Raw genomic sequence first — 17,924 nt, 5'->3', positions numbered from 1 at the left:
CAGTTTGTTCCTCACCTTAGAATTTTTTTTTTGTAATTAATAAAATAATAGTGTTAACAAAACCTCTGGACTCAGGTAGTTTCATTGGTGAATTCTACCAAACATTTAAAGAAGAAATCAAACCAGTCTTAGACAGTATAAACTCTTTCAGAAAACAGAGGAAGAATGAACACTGCCCAGCTTATTTTATGAGGCCAAAATTTCCCTGATACTAGAACCAAATACAGTCATTAGAAAACTATAGCTACTATCCCTGATAAATGTAAATATTTCTTAATGAAATATTTGCACATTTAATCCAGCAATGTATATAAAGGAATGCAAGGCTGGTTTAACATTTGAAAACCAAAGGACATATCAAAACCAGGTTAGGTTGATTCCAGGAAAGTAAGGTCAGCTTCACATTTAAAAGCCACATATTTTTCATTGTATACATTGTATGTATATATACATTATATATAATGTATATAATGTATGTATATAATGTGTATATATATAATGATTCTCCCTAGAGATTATCAGAAAAGCGTTTGATAAACTGTATCACCATTCATGACAGAAACTCTTAGGAAACTTAGAAATAGAAAACTTGCTTACCCTGATAAAGGACAATTATAAGAAATCTACAGCAAATATCATTAGATGGTGAAATATTGAAGGTTTGTTCTTTTAAGTTTGGGAATGAGAAAACAATGCCACTATTACCACTCTGTCTTGTATTGAACAATTATTCCTATATGGTCTAGAAGATAAATAAGGAATTGGAGAAGAAATAAAACTGCCATTATTTATGATGATGTGATTGTATATGTAAAAATTTCAAATACATTTACAGATAAATAATTAGAAATAAAGTATACATAATTACTGAACGCAAAATCAATATGTAAAACCAATGCCATTTCTGTATCGGCAAACAAAAATTTTAAAAATACTTAAAAAATAATACATTTAAGACAGTATTAAAAACATCAAATAATCTAAGAAGACACTGAACAGACATGTGCATGGCCTGTATGCAGAAGCCTAATAAACTTCATTGAGAAAAATCAGAAATGACAAGTATATGAACAGATTTATCATGTTTATGGTTTTGAATTTTTTTATTTCATTTCTCTCCAAACTAATAGATTAGATGCAATTCTAATCAATGTCTCAAGGGTGTGCGTGAATGCATGCTTGTGTGCTTTAGTGGGATGTGACAAACTGCCTCTAAACTTTATGTTGGAAGGGCCTAGAATAAGGAAGATGATCTTTAAAAAAATCAAAGTGGGAGGCCGAGGCAGGCGGATCATGAGGTCAGGAGATAAGAGAGCATCCTGGCTAACAAGGTGAAACCCCGTCTCTACTAAAAATAGAAAACAATTAGCCGGGCGTGGTGGTGGGTGCCTGTAGTCCCAGCTACTCAGGAGGCTGACGCAGGAGAATGGCGTGAACCCGGGAGGTGGAGCGTGCAGTGAGGCGACATTGTGCCACTGCACTCCAGCCTGGGCGACAGAGGGAGACTCCACCTGAAAAAAAAAAGTGGAAAGAGTTAATATTCCAGGTATCAAGACTTATTATAATGCAACAGTAATTAAGCATTCTAGTATTTGTGCAAGGACATACAAACACACAGTGGAACAGAGTCACCTAACAGACTCTCATGTATATAGACAGTTAATGACTGACATAAAGTGGCACTGAAAAGCAGCTTAATACAGCCTTTTAAATAAATGAGATGGGGTCAACTGGGTAATCATATGAAAAAGATAATGAAAGTTGATATCCATCTCACAAATACAAAACTTTCTAGGATGATTATAAATGTTAATGTGAAAGATAAAATAACAAACCTTCTGGAAGATAATATGGGAGGTATCTTGTTGCTTATGGAGTAGGCAAAAACTTCTTAAACAGGACAATACCCTGGCTATAGAGGAAAAGACTGATAATTTGGAGTATATTGAAAGTAAATGGGCTGGGTGTTGTGGCTCACACATGTAATCCCAGCGCTTTAGGGGGCTGAGATGGGAGGATCTCCTGAGCTCAGGAGGTTGAGGCTGCAGTGAACTGTGATCGTACTCTAGCACTCAAGCCTGGGTGACAGAGCAAGACCTTGTTTCAAAAAACAAAAAACAAAAAATTGTCAAAAGAAATTATGAAGAAAGCAAAAGCGGCTGGGCATGGTGGCTCATGCCTGTAATCCCAGCACTTTGGGAGGCCGAGGCAGGTGGATCACAGCGTCAGGAGTTTGAGACCAGCCTGACCAATATGGTGAAACCCCATCTCTACTAAAAATAGAAAAATTAGTTGGGCGTGGTGGCAGTTGCCTGTAGTCCCAGCTACTCAGGAGGCTGAGGCAGGAGAATAGCTTGAACCTGGGAGGCAGAAGTTGCCGTGAATCGAGATTGCACCACTGCACTCTAGCCTGGGTGACAGAGCAAGACTCCGTCTCAAAAAAAGAAAGCAAAAGCTAGTTATGACACGATTCACATTTTCTTTTTTGTATGTTGATTTTGGTAAATTGCATTTTTTTCCCTTAAAAATTATGTTTTATCTAATATTTTTAAATTTTGGTGTAAAGTTATTCTAATATCTTACTTACTACTTTAAAGCCTGTAGGATCAATGTTATGTTTCCTTTTTTATTTCTGACATTAGTTATTTGCATCAATACTTGATTATACTTGCCAGAGGTTTTTAATATTATTAGCTTTTTCAGAAGACTTCTTTGGAGGCTATTTATTAACACTTAAATCTGTTTCCTTCTTTCTCCCTTCTTTGGGCTAAATTGCTGGATCTTTTTCTCTCCTAAATTCTTTAGATGGATATTTAACATACTGATTTTTGTAGCCTTCTGTCTTTTTAATATATGCATTTAAACCTACAGATTTCTCTCTAAACATGACTAACTGTATCTCTAAAGTTATGGCAAATATTTATATTATCCTTCATTTAAAAAATATTTTAAAATGCTGACTCTGTTGTCTTTTTCAATAATGTGTGATTTAGAATTGTATTGCTTGATTTCCAAACATGGAGACTTTGTTTTATCTTCTTTTATTATTGATTTCTAATTTAATTACATTATGTTAAGAGAAAACATACTCTTCATTTCAGTATGTTGCCATTTATTGAGATTTACCGAAGATGTGATCAGCTTTCATCAGTGTGCTGTGTATGCTTGAAAAGAATGTTTTAGGTTAAATGTTTTGCTTCAGTCCATTAGGTAAATTGCTGATTATGTTGTTCAGATCTTCCATATCCTTACTTTTTCTTTTCATTGTAGCAGCTATTGAGAAAGTTATTGCTACTATGTTTGTGGACATGTGTTTTTCCTTAGAGCTCTGCCAATTTTTGCTATGTGTGCTTTGAAGCCTTGTTATTTGAAGCACACATATTTAGAATTATTTATTTTCCTTATGAATTACATTTTTATCAATAGAAGACTCTCACTTTGTTTCTTATGATGCTTTTTGCTGTAAATCATTATCTGTTATTAATATAGCTATACTTGCCTTTAGTTTAAAATTTACATGTTATATCTTTTTACTTTCTAGTAATCTTAATCATTTTTATACCTTTTCATTTGTATCTTCAATAAAGAGCATAGGTTTGGAGCTTATTTTTTATCTTGTCTGACAGTCTTTTGTTTTGTACTGAAGTATAACTAAGTCCATTTACATTTAATACGATTGTTTAAATGCTTGGATTTAAAGTACTATTTTATTGTATATTTTCTATTTGTCTTATCTGTTCTATAGTCCTTTTCCTTTTGTGTCTTTTGGATTTATCAATTACTCTTTACTATTTAATTGTTCTCTCTGGTATTTTAAAAACTGTAATTTTACCAACTATCTTTTATTATTATTATTTTTATTTTTATTATTAAGACAAGGTCTCACTCTGTCACCCATGGTGGAGTGCGGTGGCATAATCATAGCTCACTGCAGCCTTGAACTCCTGGGCTTAAGCCATCCTCCCACCTCAGCCTCCCAAGTAGCTAGGACTACACTACAGGGGTGCGTCACCACCCCAAGATAATTTTCATGTTTATTTTTAAATTTCTAAATTTTTTTGTAAAGGCAAGATTTTACTATCTTGTCCAGGCTGGTCTTGAACTCCTGGGCTCCAGCAGTCTTTCCACCTTGGCCTCCCAAAGTGCTGAGATTACAGACCTGAGCCACTACACCTAAGCTTATCTTTTAAAACTGCATACATTTTTGCCTTTTTTGTTTTTTGGTACTTTCACCTATTTCCTGACAAATTAAGCAACCTTAAGACCTGTTTCCAGACAAATTAAGCAACCTTGAGATTCCCTAACTTAATAAATTTCACTTCCAAGTTACACATTGTTATTTTATTTTAATTCTTTCTATATTATCTCCACAGGACATTAATACTGTTTATATGTTTAGTATTCATTTAATCTTTTTTCTTTGTTCTTTCTTTCTGCATCTTCAGGAATCTGTTTGGGATTATTTTCTTTCAGCCTAAAGAGCATCTTTTTGTATTTCCTTTAGTGCAAGCCTGCTAGGTGACAAATTCTTTAGTGTTTTTGGTCTTAAAATAGGTTTCTTTCATTTTCTTCTTGAAAAATATTTTTACAAGGTGTAGAATTCTAGTAGGCAGTTTAAAAAAGATCATTCCACTGTCTTCTAGCTTTCAATGACACTAACTTCTTAACAAAAATAATCTGTTTATTCATTCTTTGAAGGTCATCTATTTGTGGCTGCTTTAAAGATGTTATTTTTAGCTTTTTTACAGCAGTTTTACTGTATTCACCCACTTATAGCATTTATAGGGCTTTGAAATCAGTAGTAGTTTGATGCTTTCTTTCATTTTATGTTTTCAGGAATGATCTTTCTATAGATAATGCTTCTAAGTTATTCTCTTTATGATATCTTTTTTTCTGGGACTCCAATTATACATAGGTTAGAGTTCTTCACTGTATCTTTTATCCTCTTATTTTCTCTGCAATATTTCCCATCCTTTTGACTCCATTTCTTCATTCTGGATTGTTTCTTTTTATCCTTCTTTGAATGCACTAATTTTTTATTCAGCTGCTTCTAATCTACCATTAAGTAGATCTGTTGAGGTTTTAATTTGGCTATTTGTCAGTCCTAGAATTGCTCAGTTTTTAAAATTATTTCTAGTTATCTGTTGGCATTTTTTCTTTCTGTTTAAAAATTTAAATCAGGGTCTCATGTTGTTTCCCAGGCTGAAGTGCTGTGGTGCGATCATAGCTCACTGCAGCCTCGACCTCCTGGGCTCAAGTGATCCTCTAGCCTCAGCCTCCCAAGTAGCTGGGACTACAGGTATGGACACCACACCTGCCTAGTTTTTAAAATTTTTTGTAGGGACGGGGTCTCTCTGTGTTATCTAGGCTGGTCTCAAACTGCTGGACTCAAGCAATCCTCCCAACTCGACCTCCCAAAAGTGTTGGCATGACTGGCATGAGCCACCACTCTTTGCTGAAGTTGTCTATTTTGTCTTTTATCTTCTTGGAGAGATTTAACATAGCTATTTTAAAATGTGAGTCTGATAACAATCTAGGATCCCTGTGTGTCTTTTGCTGTTGTCTGTTTTCCTATTGATTTTTATTTTTTATTTATGTCTCCATTTTTCTTTTTTTTTTTTAATTTTATGCTGTGCAAATGCTTAGTTTGATCTCATCTTTTCCCAGATAGGATTTATGTTTGCTTTTGCCGGGGACCTGGGGCACTAATATTCCAAGATCACCTTGAGGTATGTTCAAAGATTTAGATGCTTTGAAGTTGAATTTTAGCCCTGAAAATGTTCGACCTGCCTTCTTCTGGTTAATCTTTGTTACTAGTGTGATGGAATTTTAGATTCTAACCCCAAGTGAGAGGTGTTGGTAGGGCCAGTCTCTCTTAGAGGTCAGGGTCCTCCAGTCCCTTTCCCCGGATAATGTGTCCACAAACTCTCACAGGAATCCTGTAGCGTGTTGAGGGGTGGGGGCAAAAGGATCCCCCATGAGCCAACCTCCGCTCACTAGGTCTGTGTTCTCCCTTGAATCCTGGCTTGCTAAGTTTTTCTTAATTTAATATTCCCTTTCCTCTTCCCTTCAAGATATATATAAACTCACATTTATGTGTTCCATGTTTTTTATATATATGTATATAAATATAAAATATATATAAATAAACATTACCTCATTATATAATTATACGTTATGTAGCCATTAGCTCATGTATTATTATTATTAATTTTTTTTTGAGACAGAGTTTCGCTCTTGTTGCCCAGGCTGGAGTGCAATGGCACGATCTTGGCTCACTGCAAACTCTGCCTCCCGGGTTCAAGTGATTCTCCTGCTTGAACCTCCCGAGTAAGTGAGATAGCAGGCACCAGCCACCATGCCCAGCTAATTTTTGTATTTATAGTAGAGATGGGGTTTCACCACGTTGGCCAGGCTGGTCTTCAACTTCTGACCTCAGGCGATCCACCTGCCTCAGCCTCTCAAAGTGCTGGGATTACAGATGTGAGCCACTGCACCCGGCCTCGTGTATTATATTTACAATATACAATTTACAGCCAAATACTTTTACTTGGCAACATACCATAAACATATTTTACATGGCATTCAATGAGATGTGATTTTAATAGCTCTTGATTGTCCCACTATATGTACAAATTAAATTTTTTATTCTTACTGCTATTTTTGGAAACTCTACTTTTTTTCTTTTGTAAAAATGCAAGTAACATTGGAATAAATATATTCTAGTACATAAATATTTTTGCATATCACTGATATATTCTCCCCTTAGAGAAGACTTCTATGAGTGGAATTGGTGGTTCAAAACAGATGGGTTGACTGGGCTCAGTGGCTCACGCCTGTAATCCCAGAACTTTGGGAGGCCGAGGCAGGCGGATAACCTGAGGTCAGGAGTTCAAGACCAGCCTGGCCAACATGATGAAACCCAATCTCTACCAAAAATACAAAAATTAGCTGGGTATGGTGGTGCATGCCTGTAATCCCAGCTACTTGGGAGGCTGAGGCAGGAGAATCAATCCAACTTGGGAGGCAGAGGTTGCAGGGAGCCAAGATTGTGCCATTGCACTTGAGCCTGGGTGGCAGAGCAGGACTCCATCTCAAACAACAACAACAACAAAAAACAAAAAAACCAAAAGGGATAGGTTTTTAAATTATTTTGATATTAAGTTTTTCTGTAGAAAATTTGTGCCAATTTGTATCTCACTGGTAGTAATGTTAGTGCTTCTTTTAAGCACAGCTAAGAAAACACTCCTTTGTCATTTTTATTTTATTTTGGGTGTTGGGGACAGAATTTTGCTCTGACACCCAGGCTGAAGTACAGTGGTGTGATCACAGCTCACTGCAGCCTCAAACTCCTGGGCTCAAGTGAATTTCCCACTTTGTCCTCCCTAAGTGCTTGGATTATAGGTGGGAGCCATAGTGCCTGGCCTATTTGTAAACATGTCAGAGATCTCAGTTCATCCTGGGGTTTAATCTTTTGATGTTATCTTATTATTCTTTTACATTTGTCATTTTTATATACATTTCCATTTTTAAATAAGCCCTTTTATTTAAAAGCCAACCATAGATGCTTTGGGCAATCACATTTATGTGTTCCATGTAGAGCTGTTTTAATGGCTATGTTATAGTGCTGTGTGAAGATTGTGGCAGAAATAGAAATTATAAGTGTGAAGATCATGCAATTATTTAAAAAATCTGTATTATTTATAAAACCATGTGCACTATGATTACAGCTACATAAAACATTCAAAGAAAATTTAGAAAATAGGCTGGGCACGGTGGCTAACACCTGTAATCCCAGCACTTTGGGAGGCCAAGGCGAGTGGATCGCTTGAGGTCAGGAGTTCGAGACCAGCCTGGACAACATGGTGAAACCCTGTCTCTACTATAAATAAAATAATTGGCCAGACATGGTGGCACACTCCTGTAATCCCAGCTACTGAGGAAGCTGAGGCAGAAGAATCCTTTGAATGAGCCAAGATTGCGCCACTGCACTCTAGCCTGGGTGACAGAGTGAGACTCTGTCTCAAAAGAAAAGAAAATTTAGAAAATATACACAGTGGATGCTGTTGTATTATGATACCGATTAGTTATTGTTTTTCTTATCTTCCCCCCTCAAAACAATTCTATAGGGTTGTGCTATTATTTTTTAATAATTAAATGATTAACGCAAACCCAGATATTGTGAGTTCAATTTCAGGCTACTGTCAGTAGATCTACCTTTTATCCAGCCAGTCAGTCATCTTATAAATGGTTCAAATGAGTTAAAATAAATGGACATCTCAGCTGGGCACAATGGCTCACGCCTGGAATACCAACATTTTGGGAGGCTGAGGTGGAGGATCACTTGAGCTCAAGAGTTTGAGACCAGCCTGGGCAACATAGCAAGACTCCATCTGTACAAAAAACAAAAACAAAAAAGCTAGGCATCATGGTACTCACCTGTGGTCCTGGCCACTTGGGAGGCTGAGGTGGGAGGATGGCTTGAACTCAGGAATCGAAGGCTGCAGTGACCTGTGATCACACTACTGCACTTCAGCCTGGGCCACAGAATGAGACCCCGTCTCTTTAGGTAATTAAATAAATACGGCCTTTTTGTTATTTCCCCAATAGTAATAATGTGTTTATTGCTACCTAGTCCAAAAAGTATTTACAATGATTAGGAAAAAAAGATATAGTAAGAAAATAAAAAGGTGCTATTGTAGTGAAAAGATTAAAGAAAAAAAAAAAAAACAATACTGAAGTGGAACCAGGAATGAGACTAATCAAAAACACATATTCCAGAATCTCCAAACATGTGGCAGGTGGGCCATATGTGAATTTCACTTTTTTTTTTTTAATAACCAAAATGAAAAGCACATCTGATCAACACAATTTATATTGTCCCTGAGATTAAAAAAAAGAAAACACAAATGGCCAGGTGTGGTGGCTCATGCCTGTAATCCCAACACTTTGAGAGGGCCAGGCAGTTGGATCATGAGGTCAAGAGATCGAGATTATCCTAGCCGATGTGGTGAAACCCCGTCTTTACTAAAAATACAAAAATTAGCTGGGCGTGGTGGCACATGCCTGTAGTCCCAGCTAATCTGGAGGCTGAGGCAGGAGAATCGCTTGAACCCGGGATGCAGAGACTCCATCTCCATCTCAAACAAACACAAACTCAAAATACCATCCAACTATTTAGTTCTTTAGACAGAGCTGTGAAATTATAAGATCAGGAATAAATGTGTCTTCAGAGCCCTCCTATACAAGATATTGTGTAATGGGATGGGCATTTTCAGTAGTCTTCTGTAGACTTGGCAGTCTTGTCTCAGATATCACACCCAAGCCCAATTCAGTTGAGGCAATTCTTTTTGAGGTCATTAGGACAAGGTGTAGAGCCCTCTGCTGGCCTGAGATAGATTTATCTACATAATCTAGGGATAGATTTGATTTGATTTGATTTGATATTGTTTTGTTTTGTTTTTGAGACGGTTTCACTGTGTCGCCCAGGCTGGAGTGCAGTGGTGCAATCACAGCTCACTGCAGCCTCGACCTCCCCCCGGGCTCATGCATTCCTTCCGCCTCAGCCTCAAGTAGCTGGGACCACAGGAGTGTGCCACCACACTTGGCTAATTTTTTTATGTAACATTTTTTTTTCTGTAGAGATAGTCTTGCTATCTCGTCCTGGCTGGTCTCCAACTCCTGGGCTCAAGTAATACTCCTGCCTCGGCCTTCTGAAGTGCTGGAATTATAGGCGTGAGCCACCAGCACACCTGACCAGGACAGATTTTAGAGTGGTTATAAAGAAATCAGTGAGCTGCATACTTCGAGGCAATTTTTATTTTTAATATTTTTTCCCCTTCATGCAAACTGTGGTATCAGGTGGGAGATAGTACTTTATGGAATATCTGGGATATAGTTACCATATTTTGCTACTTTCATATGGGTCTGCTGGCCTTGATAGACAATTGAGCTGGGGCAGTGCTGATAGTTTCTTATTAAGAGAGGAACTTAAACTCAGATTAATTCCCACACAGATGGACATCCTGTCTCTACTCACAGATAAGCCAATCATGGAATGAGAATAGCAACAGTTCCTCTCAGAGAGTAATAATCGAGGTTCTGCATTAATATACAGTCCATCCCTGGCGCCGACCAGAACCCGTGGACATGGTGAACCAGGTTATCAAGTGCAAGGCTGCAGTTGCCTGGGAGGCTGGAAAGCCTCTCTCCATAGAGGAGATAGAGGTGGCACCCCCAAAGGCTCGTGAAGTTTGAATCAAGATCATTGCCACTGCAGTTTGCCACACCAATGCCTATACCCTGAGCAGAGCTGATCCTGAGGGTTGTTTTCCAGTGATCTTGGGACATGAAGGTGCTGGAATTGTGGGAAGTGTTGGTGAGGGAGTTGCTAAGCTGAAGGCGGGTGATAACTGTCATCCCATTTTACATCCCACAGTGTAGAGAATGCAAATTTTGTCTAAATCCTAAAACTAACCTTTGCCAGAATATAAGAGTCACTCAAGGGAAAGGATTAGTGCCAGATGGTACCAGCAGATTTACTTGCAAAGGAAAGACAATTTTACATTACATGGGAACCAGCACATTTTCTGAATGCACAGTTGTGGCTGATATCTCTGTTGCTAAAATAGATTCTTTAGCACCTTTGGATAAAGTCTGCCTTCTAGGTTGTGGCATTTCAGCTGGTTATGGTGCTGCTGTGAACAGTGTCAAGGTGGGGCCTGGCTCTGTTTGGGCCGTCTTTGGCCTGGGAGGAGTTGGATTGACAGTTATCGTGGGCGGTAAAGTGGCTGGTGCATCCCGGATCATTGGTGTGGACATCCATCAAGATAAATTTCCAAGGGCTAAAGAGTTTGGAGCCACTGAATGTATGAACCGTCAGGATTTTAGTAAATCCATCCAGGAAGTGCTCATTGAGCTGACTGATGGAGGAGTGGACTACTCCTTTGAATGTATTAGGAATGTCAAGGTCGTGAGAGCAGCACTTGAGGCATGTCAGCAGGGCTGGGGCATCAGTGTGGTGGTTGGAGTAGCTGCTTCAGGTCAAGAAGTTGCCACTCGTCCATTCCAGCTGGTAACAGGTCGCACATGGAAAGGCACTGCCTTTGGAGGGTGAAAGAGTGTAGAAAGTGTCCCAAAGTTGGTATCTGAATATGTGTCTAAAAAGATAAAAGTTGATGAATTTGTGACTCACCATCTGTCTTTTGATGAAATTAACAAAGCCTTTGAACTGTTGCATTCTGGAAAGAGCATTCGAACTGTTGTCAAGATTTAATTCAAAAGAGAAAAACAGCGTCCATCCTGTCGTGATGTGATGGGAGCAGCCTAACAGGCAGGGAGAAGCGTCTCCTAGACCTTCAGCAGCTACTCCAGAGAATGGTGTGATGTGCGTCATTCATGAATCTCTGTAATCAAGGCAAGGATAATTCAGTCATGGACTGGACTCTCCTCCACATAAATAATTGCTAGCTCATTAAGGAATATTTTAACATAATAAAAGTAATTTCTACAAAAAAATACAGACTATTGGACAATGAAATTTTCTTGCATATGGAAGAACCAGAAAAAATGTTGATCTGAAATATTTTAAGGTGGGAACCAAACCCTCATCTTACCTGTAAAAATCTCAGTGAAGCACTCTTAGAATGCCTACCTTCGAGCATTGTTATTTTCTGGTGGACACACTATGATAAATTATTTGTGGATTATAGCTCTGAGTTATTTTAGGTGTTGTTATTTATAACCTAGTGAAAAGATGGAGAAATAGCTGCTAAAAGTAACTTTTCTCTTTCTTAAGCTAGCAGGCCTGTAGCCTACTTTACGCCACTTTTAGGTTGTGTTTTTAAAGTTTCTCATATGCCTATGGTAGAAAGCTTGTATTTGTTTTCTTTAATAGGAAGATACAATGTCATTCCGCAAAAGCCAAAACAGATCTTAAGAATTTAAGGATGTGGAGTGGGGTCATGAAAATGCATCCCTGCCTTAACCCAAAAATAAAACTGTGATTTGCTCTGTTAAACAATTCTTATCCATCCTGACCTTGTCCTTAATACTCACAATATGTTGATTATTTATACTTGACATTCCTGAGAAAACAAGGGAATATAGGATTTGGTAACTGGTAGCTAGAAACTCATATACCCTATTCGGGAAAATAACACATTTGTGAAATGTTACACATACACATACACACACACACACACAGAAAAAGACATTTATGGATGGTTGAGGAAATATCACAGGGCAATTGTTAATTGAATGCAAAACTGGCTGACAAACAGCACAAATGCCAAGAAAGCTCAGTTTGCTCAACTACTTATAGTCATGCAAAGAGCAGAGAAAGATTTAGTGCTGGTTAAGTAGAGATGATGTGTAGGTGAGATAATGATTTTCAATTCCTCTGAAAAGGATTTTTTTAAAGAAAAAAAGTGTGACTATTGTAATCAAACATAGATTTTTAAAAGTCAAAACAAATAGTATTCATGGCATATTACATTTGAATATCACCATGTAATTTTCATAATTCTTTTCACATATCATTTACTCTTCCCTCATGGAAGCTCCCCCAAAAAGACAAGGGACACATTTTTCCTGATTTACTGATGAGAATATTGAGGCTCCAAAAGGTGATGAGGTTTGCTTAGGGGGGAGCAATGAATATATCTTAGGAATTTTATCTATTCCGTGTTTTTTCTTTAAATAGTTAATTACCAATAGGTTTAGACATAACAGATAACCTGATACCTTCATTTTTCCATATGATACCCACAAAGTTTCCTTTTGGTTCCTTGGTAAACAAATGAAGAAAATGAGATTAGCAGCTACAGCCTCTGCCTATATTGACCAGCCATCTCTTTTATTTATTTTTACTTGATAAATGTGTTAATTCAGTAGGCAGCCAGTGGCCTTTTTTTTGTTTTTTGTTTTTTGTTTTTTTTTTAGATGGAGTCTTGCTCTGTCGTCCAGGCTGGAGCACAGTGGCCTGATCTTGGCTCACTGCAACCTCTGCCTCCCAGGTTCAAACAATTCTCCCGCCTCAGCTTTCTGAGTAGCTGGGACTACAGGCGCCTGCCACCACGCTCAGCTAATTTTTGTATTTTTAGTAGAAAAGGGGTTTCAACGTGTTGGCCAGGCTGGTCTCGAACTCCTGATCTCAGGTGATCTGCCCGGCTTGGCCTCCCAAAGTGCTGGGATTACAGGTGTGAGCCACCACGCCCGGCCTCAAGTGGCTTTTATGTAGTCATCATAGCACTGTCCAGGGCTAGGGGAGAGTTACAAGACCTGTGTCCACCCTTCTCATCCTGAAGTCGTTTGCAGTCAATTTGAGGAAACATGATATACACTCAGGACTAGGGGACAAGCCACTGTTTTGGATAGTACACCATTAAGTGTTGAAATGTGGGCTGACAGGTGTGCTGAGTTAGCTGTCTGATTCAGGAGTGGCCTTTCCGCAGAGGTGGGTCTGATTCAGGTGAAATGGGACTTCAACTAGATTTTTTAATGATTGATTAGACTCCTTGAGTGGGTAGAGCTGGAGAGGGCATTCTAGTGGCATGAAGCTTGGTTTAGGAAACAAGAAATGAATCTGGGAAGGAAGATGGTGGGGATACAGGAACGTTGAAATGATATTTAAGTTGAAGAGTTGGGATTTGATTCTGCAGACACGGAGGAACCGTGGAAGAAATCTGTTTTGCTTATTTTCTGCTAGTGGAGCTACGTGATGAATGGGAGGCTTTGAGATTACTGTTACAGCCCAGTAATACATTACAGTTCTGAGGTGTGGTTCAAAGACAGGGGGACTGACCAGATACTTTTGTTTGTTTATATGAGGTTTTATAGAGTGCTTTTAGCATGCTTTGTATTTTGGTGAATGATGAAACTCGGTGAGATAGTTTATCCCCTTGGTTGTTGGTGCTACCTCTTTTATATGGAATAAACTATGTCTGAGGCTGTTAGTAGGATGATGGCTCTCTAGGCAAAAGTCTTTTTGTGGTTGATCGTGATGCCAGGTCTGGAGCCTCTCAGTCACTCCAGCCCTGTTTCTCTCCACCAACTCCCAGAGGAGCTGGTAGGCCAAGCATTTTTCTAAGCATGCTATAGATAGCATATTTTACACATGAGGAACCGAAGCTCAGGCTTAGAAGCATGCTGTTGTGGCCAATTTGGTTCTGCTACTCTGGAAAATATTAGGAGGGCAATGGCTGCAAAGATTTAAGATAGGCTGTTTTCTGGGGCTGTGTAGAAGAACTGTAGCTAACTGTAGCTAAAATAGGTATCATTACCACTAACTGGAGGGCGGTGAAGGATAGAGTGGAGAGGGCATTACATTTCAGAAACTTCTTTTCTTTCTGTTTTTTTGAGACAAGGTCTTGCTCTGTTGTCCAGGCTAGCGTGCAGAAGCATAGTCATCATTCATTACAGCCTCAAACTCCCAGGCTCAAGTGATCCTTTCACTTCAGCCTCCTGAGTAGCTAGGAATAAAAGTGTGTGCCACCATCCCTGGCTAATTTTTTAAAAATTTTTAAATATTCTGTAGAGGTGGGGTCTCACTGTGTTGCCCAGGCTGGTCTTGAGCTCCTGGGCTCAAGCAATTTACCTGACTCCGCCTCCCAAAGTGCTGGGATTATAGGCGGGAGCCACATGCCTGGCTACAGTTCAGTTGTTTTCTTAAGCCATCACAGTATCCATGTTACCTCTTAAGAACTGACTTGTCAATTTTATCATGTGCTGCTCTTGAATAAGTGCATCTGAGTTATCCCCAACAGCCTTGCATTTACTGTTTTTTAAAAAATTATTAGAAAATGTTTAACTGTTGCAAAATACACAGAACATTAATTTACCACCTTAACCATTCTAAGTGTCCAATTCAGTGTTGTTATGTATATTCACATTGTTGTGCAATCAACCTCCAGAATTTTTCTTCTTGCAAAACTGAAAGTCTGTACCCATTACATTGCAACAACTTCCTATCCCCCATCTCCCCAACCCCGGCAACCACCATTTGACTTTCTGACAATATGAATTTGACAATGCTATGTACTTCATATGGGTAGAATCATACGGTATTCGTCTGTTTGTAGCAGGCTTATTTCATTTAGCCAAATGTCCTCCAGGTTCATCCATGCGGTAGCATGTATCAGAGTTTCCTTCTATTTAAAGGCTAAATAATTTCCCAGTTTGTATATATATCGCATTTTGTTTATCTGTTCATTCATGGATGGTCACTTGGGTTGCTTCCACCTTTCGGCTGTTGTGAACATGCTGTTATGAACATAGGTGTACAGATGTTTCTTTGAGATCCTGTTTTTAATTCTGTGGCATATATATCCCGAAGTGTAATTGCTGGATCATATAGTAATTCTATTTTTAATTTTTTGAGGAACTGCCATATATTTTTCATAGCAACAGTATCATTTTACAGTATCACTAATAGTACACAATGCTTTCAATTTCTCCAATCCTTGCCAGCACTTATGTTCTATCTTGTTGTTGTTGTTGTTGGTTGTTTTGGATAGGGCCTTGCTCTTTTGCTGAGCTGGAGTGTAGTGGCATGATCATGGCTCACTGCAGCCTTGACTTCCGGGGCTCAAGTGATCCTCCCATGTTAGCCTCCCAAGTAGCTAGGACTACAGGTGTGTGCCACTATACCTGGCTAATTTTTATATTTTTGTAGAGATGAGGTTTTGCCATGTTGCCCAGGCTGGTGCTTTATTTTGTTGTTGTTGTTGTTTGTTTGTTTTTTAAATAGCCATTCTCTTGGGTGTGAGGTGATTTCATTGTGGTTTTGATTTGCGTTTCCATAATGATTAGTGATATTGAGCATCTTTTCATGTGCTTGTTGACTATTTTGTGTATCTTCTTTGAAACAATGTCTATTCAAGTCCTTTGCCCATTTTAAAATCAGGTTATTTGCTTTTTGTTGTTGACTTGTTAGGAGTTCTTTCTATATTCAGGATGTTAAATCCTTATCAGGGTTGATTTGCAAATACTTCCTCCCATTTTGTAGGTTGCCTTTTCACTCTGATTGTGTCCTTTGATGCACGGAAGTTTTAAATTATGATATAGTTCAGTTCATTGATTTTTAAAAAAAATTGTGTTCCTTGTGCTTTTGTTGTCATATTCAAGAACTCATTGCCAAAAACAATGTTACCAAGTTTTTCCTGTATGTTTTCGTCTAAGAGTTTTGTAGTTTTAGGTCTTATGTTTCAGTCTTTGTTCCATTTTGAATTTTTGTATATGGGGTAAGAATTTACTGGGTTTTAATGAAAGCAAATCTCAAATGAAGTTTTGCCCGACATGTAAACATTTATTAAACATACAACATTAGTTTGCACAAGAGCCTATCCAAGCTGACTTGAGAGTCAGAGCGTGGCCAGCTTGCCACTCTGGTAGGTGCTTGACCTCACCTTGTGAAAGGTCCATGTGATACAAACACCAAGGAATAGGATTCTGTGACCGACTTTTGGCAACAGGCAAAGAGACATCCTCCTAAACTAGACGTGGGAGGCAGCACTCTCAGGCTGTCACACCTTGACATCATCCCTTGCCTGAGTTTTATCCTTTTTAAGTGTGGGGATGTTCTCTGATGTTGTACTCAATCTACTTACATTGAATTCCTTCAGGTTCTCCAATGATAGCTCATTATCTAACATTCATTATGTTAATTAAAGCCACTAATTTCACCAATGAAAAATTATTTCTGATATTCAGTATGCTAAATAGCACAGTTTCTGGTGTTGGTCAAGATAGGATAGCTGGAAGATACATGAGTAGCTCAAATGCTTAGCCAGGTCTGAAATGTGGTCCTTTCTGATCCAATGCTGAGGCTGACCCCAGGAATCTGAATTCTCAGTTAGGGCCAATGACTGTCCCTAAATGTAAAGCTTAAACTAACTGGTCTATACATTGTATCTTCCTGTTCATGCTGGAGATTATTTTATGAATTTCTTAATTTGTTAAATACAGAAATAGCAACATCCATCCAATAACTCATTTACTTTGTAGTCTCGACCCAGTGATTACAGTGTTTTTTTGTTTTTCACTTCCACCATACTGTTCTTCTCTTTGCTTTACTTGATGTGGATCAAAGGTATTAGGGAAATACAACCAGTTAAGAAAAATGTCACAAATATAGGGCATGCATATATTGAGCATATGCATCCTAAAATGGTTGAACACATTGTTATTCTGAAATCCTAATGAGCAGTTTTCCGAGGTGTTTATAGGCCATGGAGCAGGCTTCCCTGTGAGATTTGTAGTTTGTCTCCTGGCCCTAGGTATAGTACTAGCTGCTTTCTCATTCTGTCCAGATTCTGTTGGTCTGTAGCTGGCGAGGTCTTTCTTGGCCAGAAGATCCCTATTCAATTCTTTTTTTTTTTTTTTCTTAGCAGGTTCATTCACTGTTTCATGGTTTCTCTCCCAGTTTCCAACCTGGACCCCAGATAAGTCGGTTTCCTGGGCCTTTTGTGGTTGAAGGCACGGGAGCTATTATTGTCCTGTGGTGCCCAAGTACAGCCTGTCCTTTGACATTCCCACAAGTATATAAACAATTTTAAAAGGGATATCATATTCAGATGAATTAAAGATGCTAGTTCAGGGAATTCTCTGATTGACTGTCTGGACTGTCTGATTTTATAATTCCCTGCCGGGCTACATAGCATCTCTCCCTCCAAAGAAAGAGGCGTAGGTTTTACTATAGAAATGAAGTTGAGGCAAATGTGGTTATAAAGATAAAATGACTGCATGAAAAAAAATGTGTATCATAGGAATCTACACTGAATAGTATAAAAATGCTGTTTTAATGTTTCATATATGTATGCATATATAAGTAATTTACATAGAAATGATTTTGCAATGTATTAGTCATGGCTTTTTTTTGGTAACTGAATTAATAGCATTTCAACATTTTTTATTTTTAAATATAG

General features: G+C 38.4%; 1 protein-coding gene and 1 pseudogene across 4 annotated transcripts in view; both read left to right on the top strand.

The window, feature by feature from the left end:
• FMN2 (formin 2) overlaps positions 1–17,924 on the top strand; it is a 389,598-nt gene that overhangs the window by 70,265 nt on the left and 301,409 nt on the right. The gene's annotated exons all lie outside the window — the stretch shown is intronic.
• On the top strand, positions 6,181–17,887 carry LOC129136259 (alcohol dehydrogenase class-3-like; annotated as a pseudogene).

The sequence above is a fragment of the Pan troglodytes genome, chromosome 1, assembly GCF_028858775.2.
Source record: "Pan troglodytes isolate AG18354 chromosome 1, NHGRI_mPanTro3-v2.0_pri, whole genome shotgun sequence".
Taxonomy (NCBI): Eukaryota; Metazoa; Chordata; class Mammalia; order Primates; family Hominidae; genus Pan; species Pan troglodytes.
Note: the sequence above shows the minus strand (reverse complement) of the source record. Positions and strands in the feature narration are given on the sequence as shown.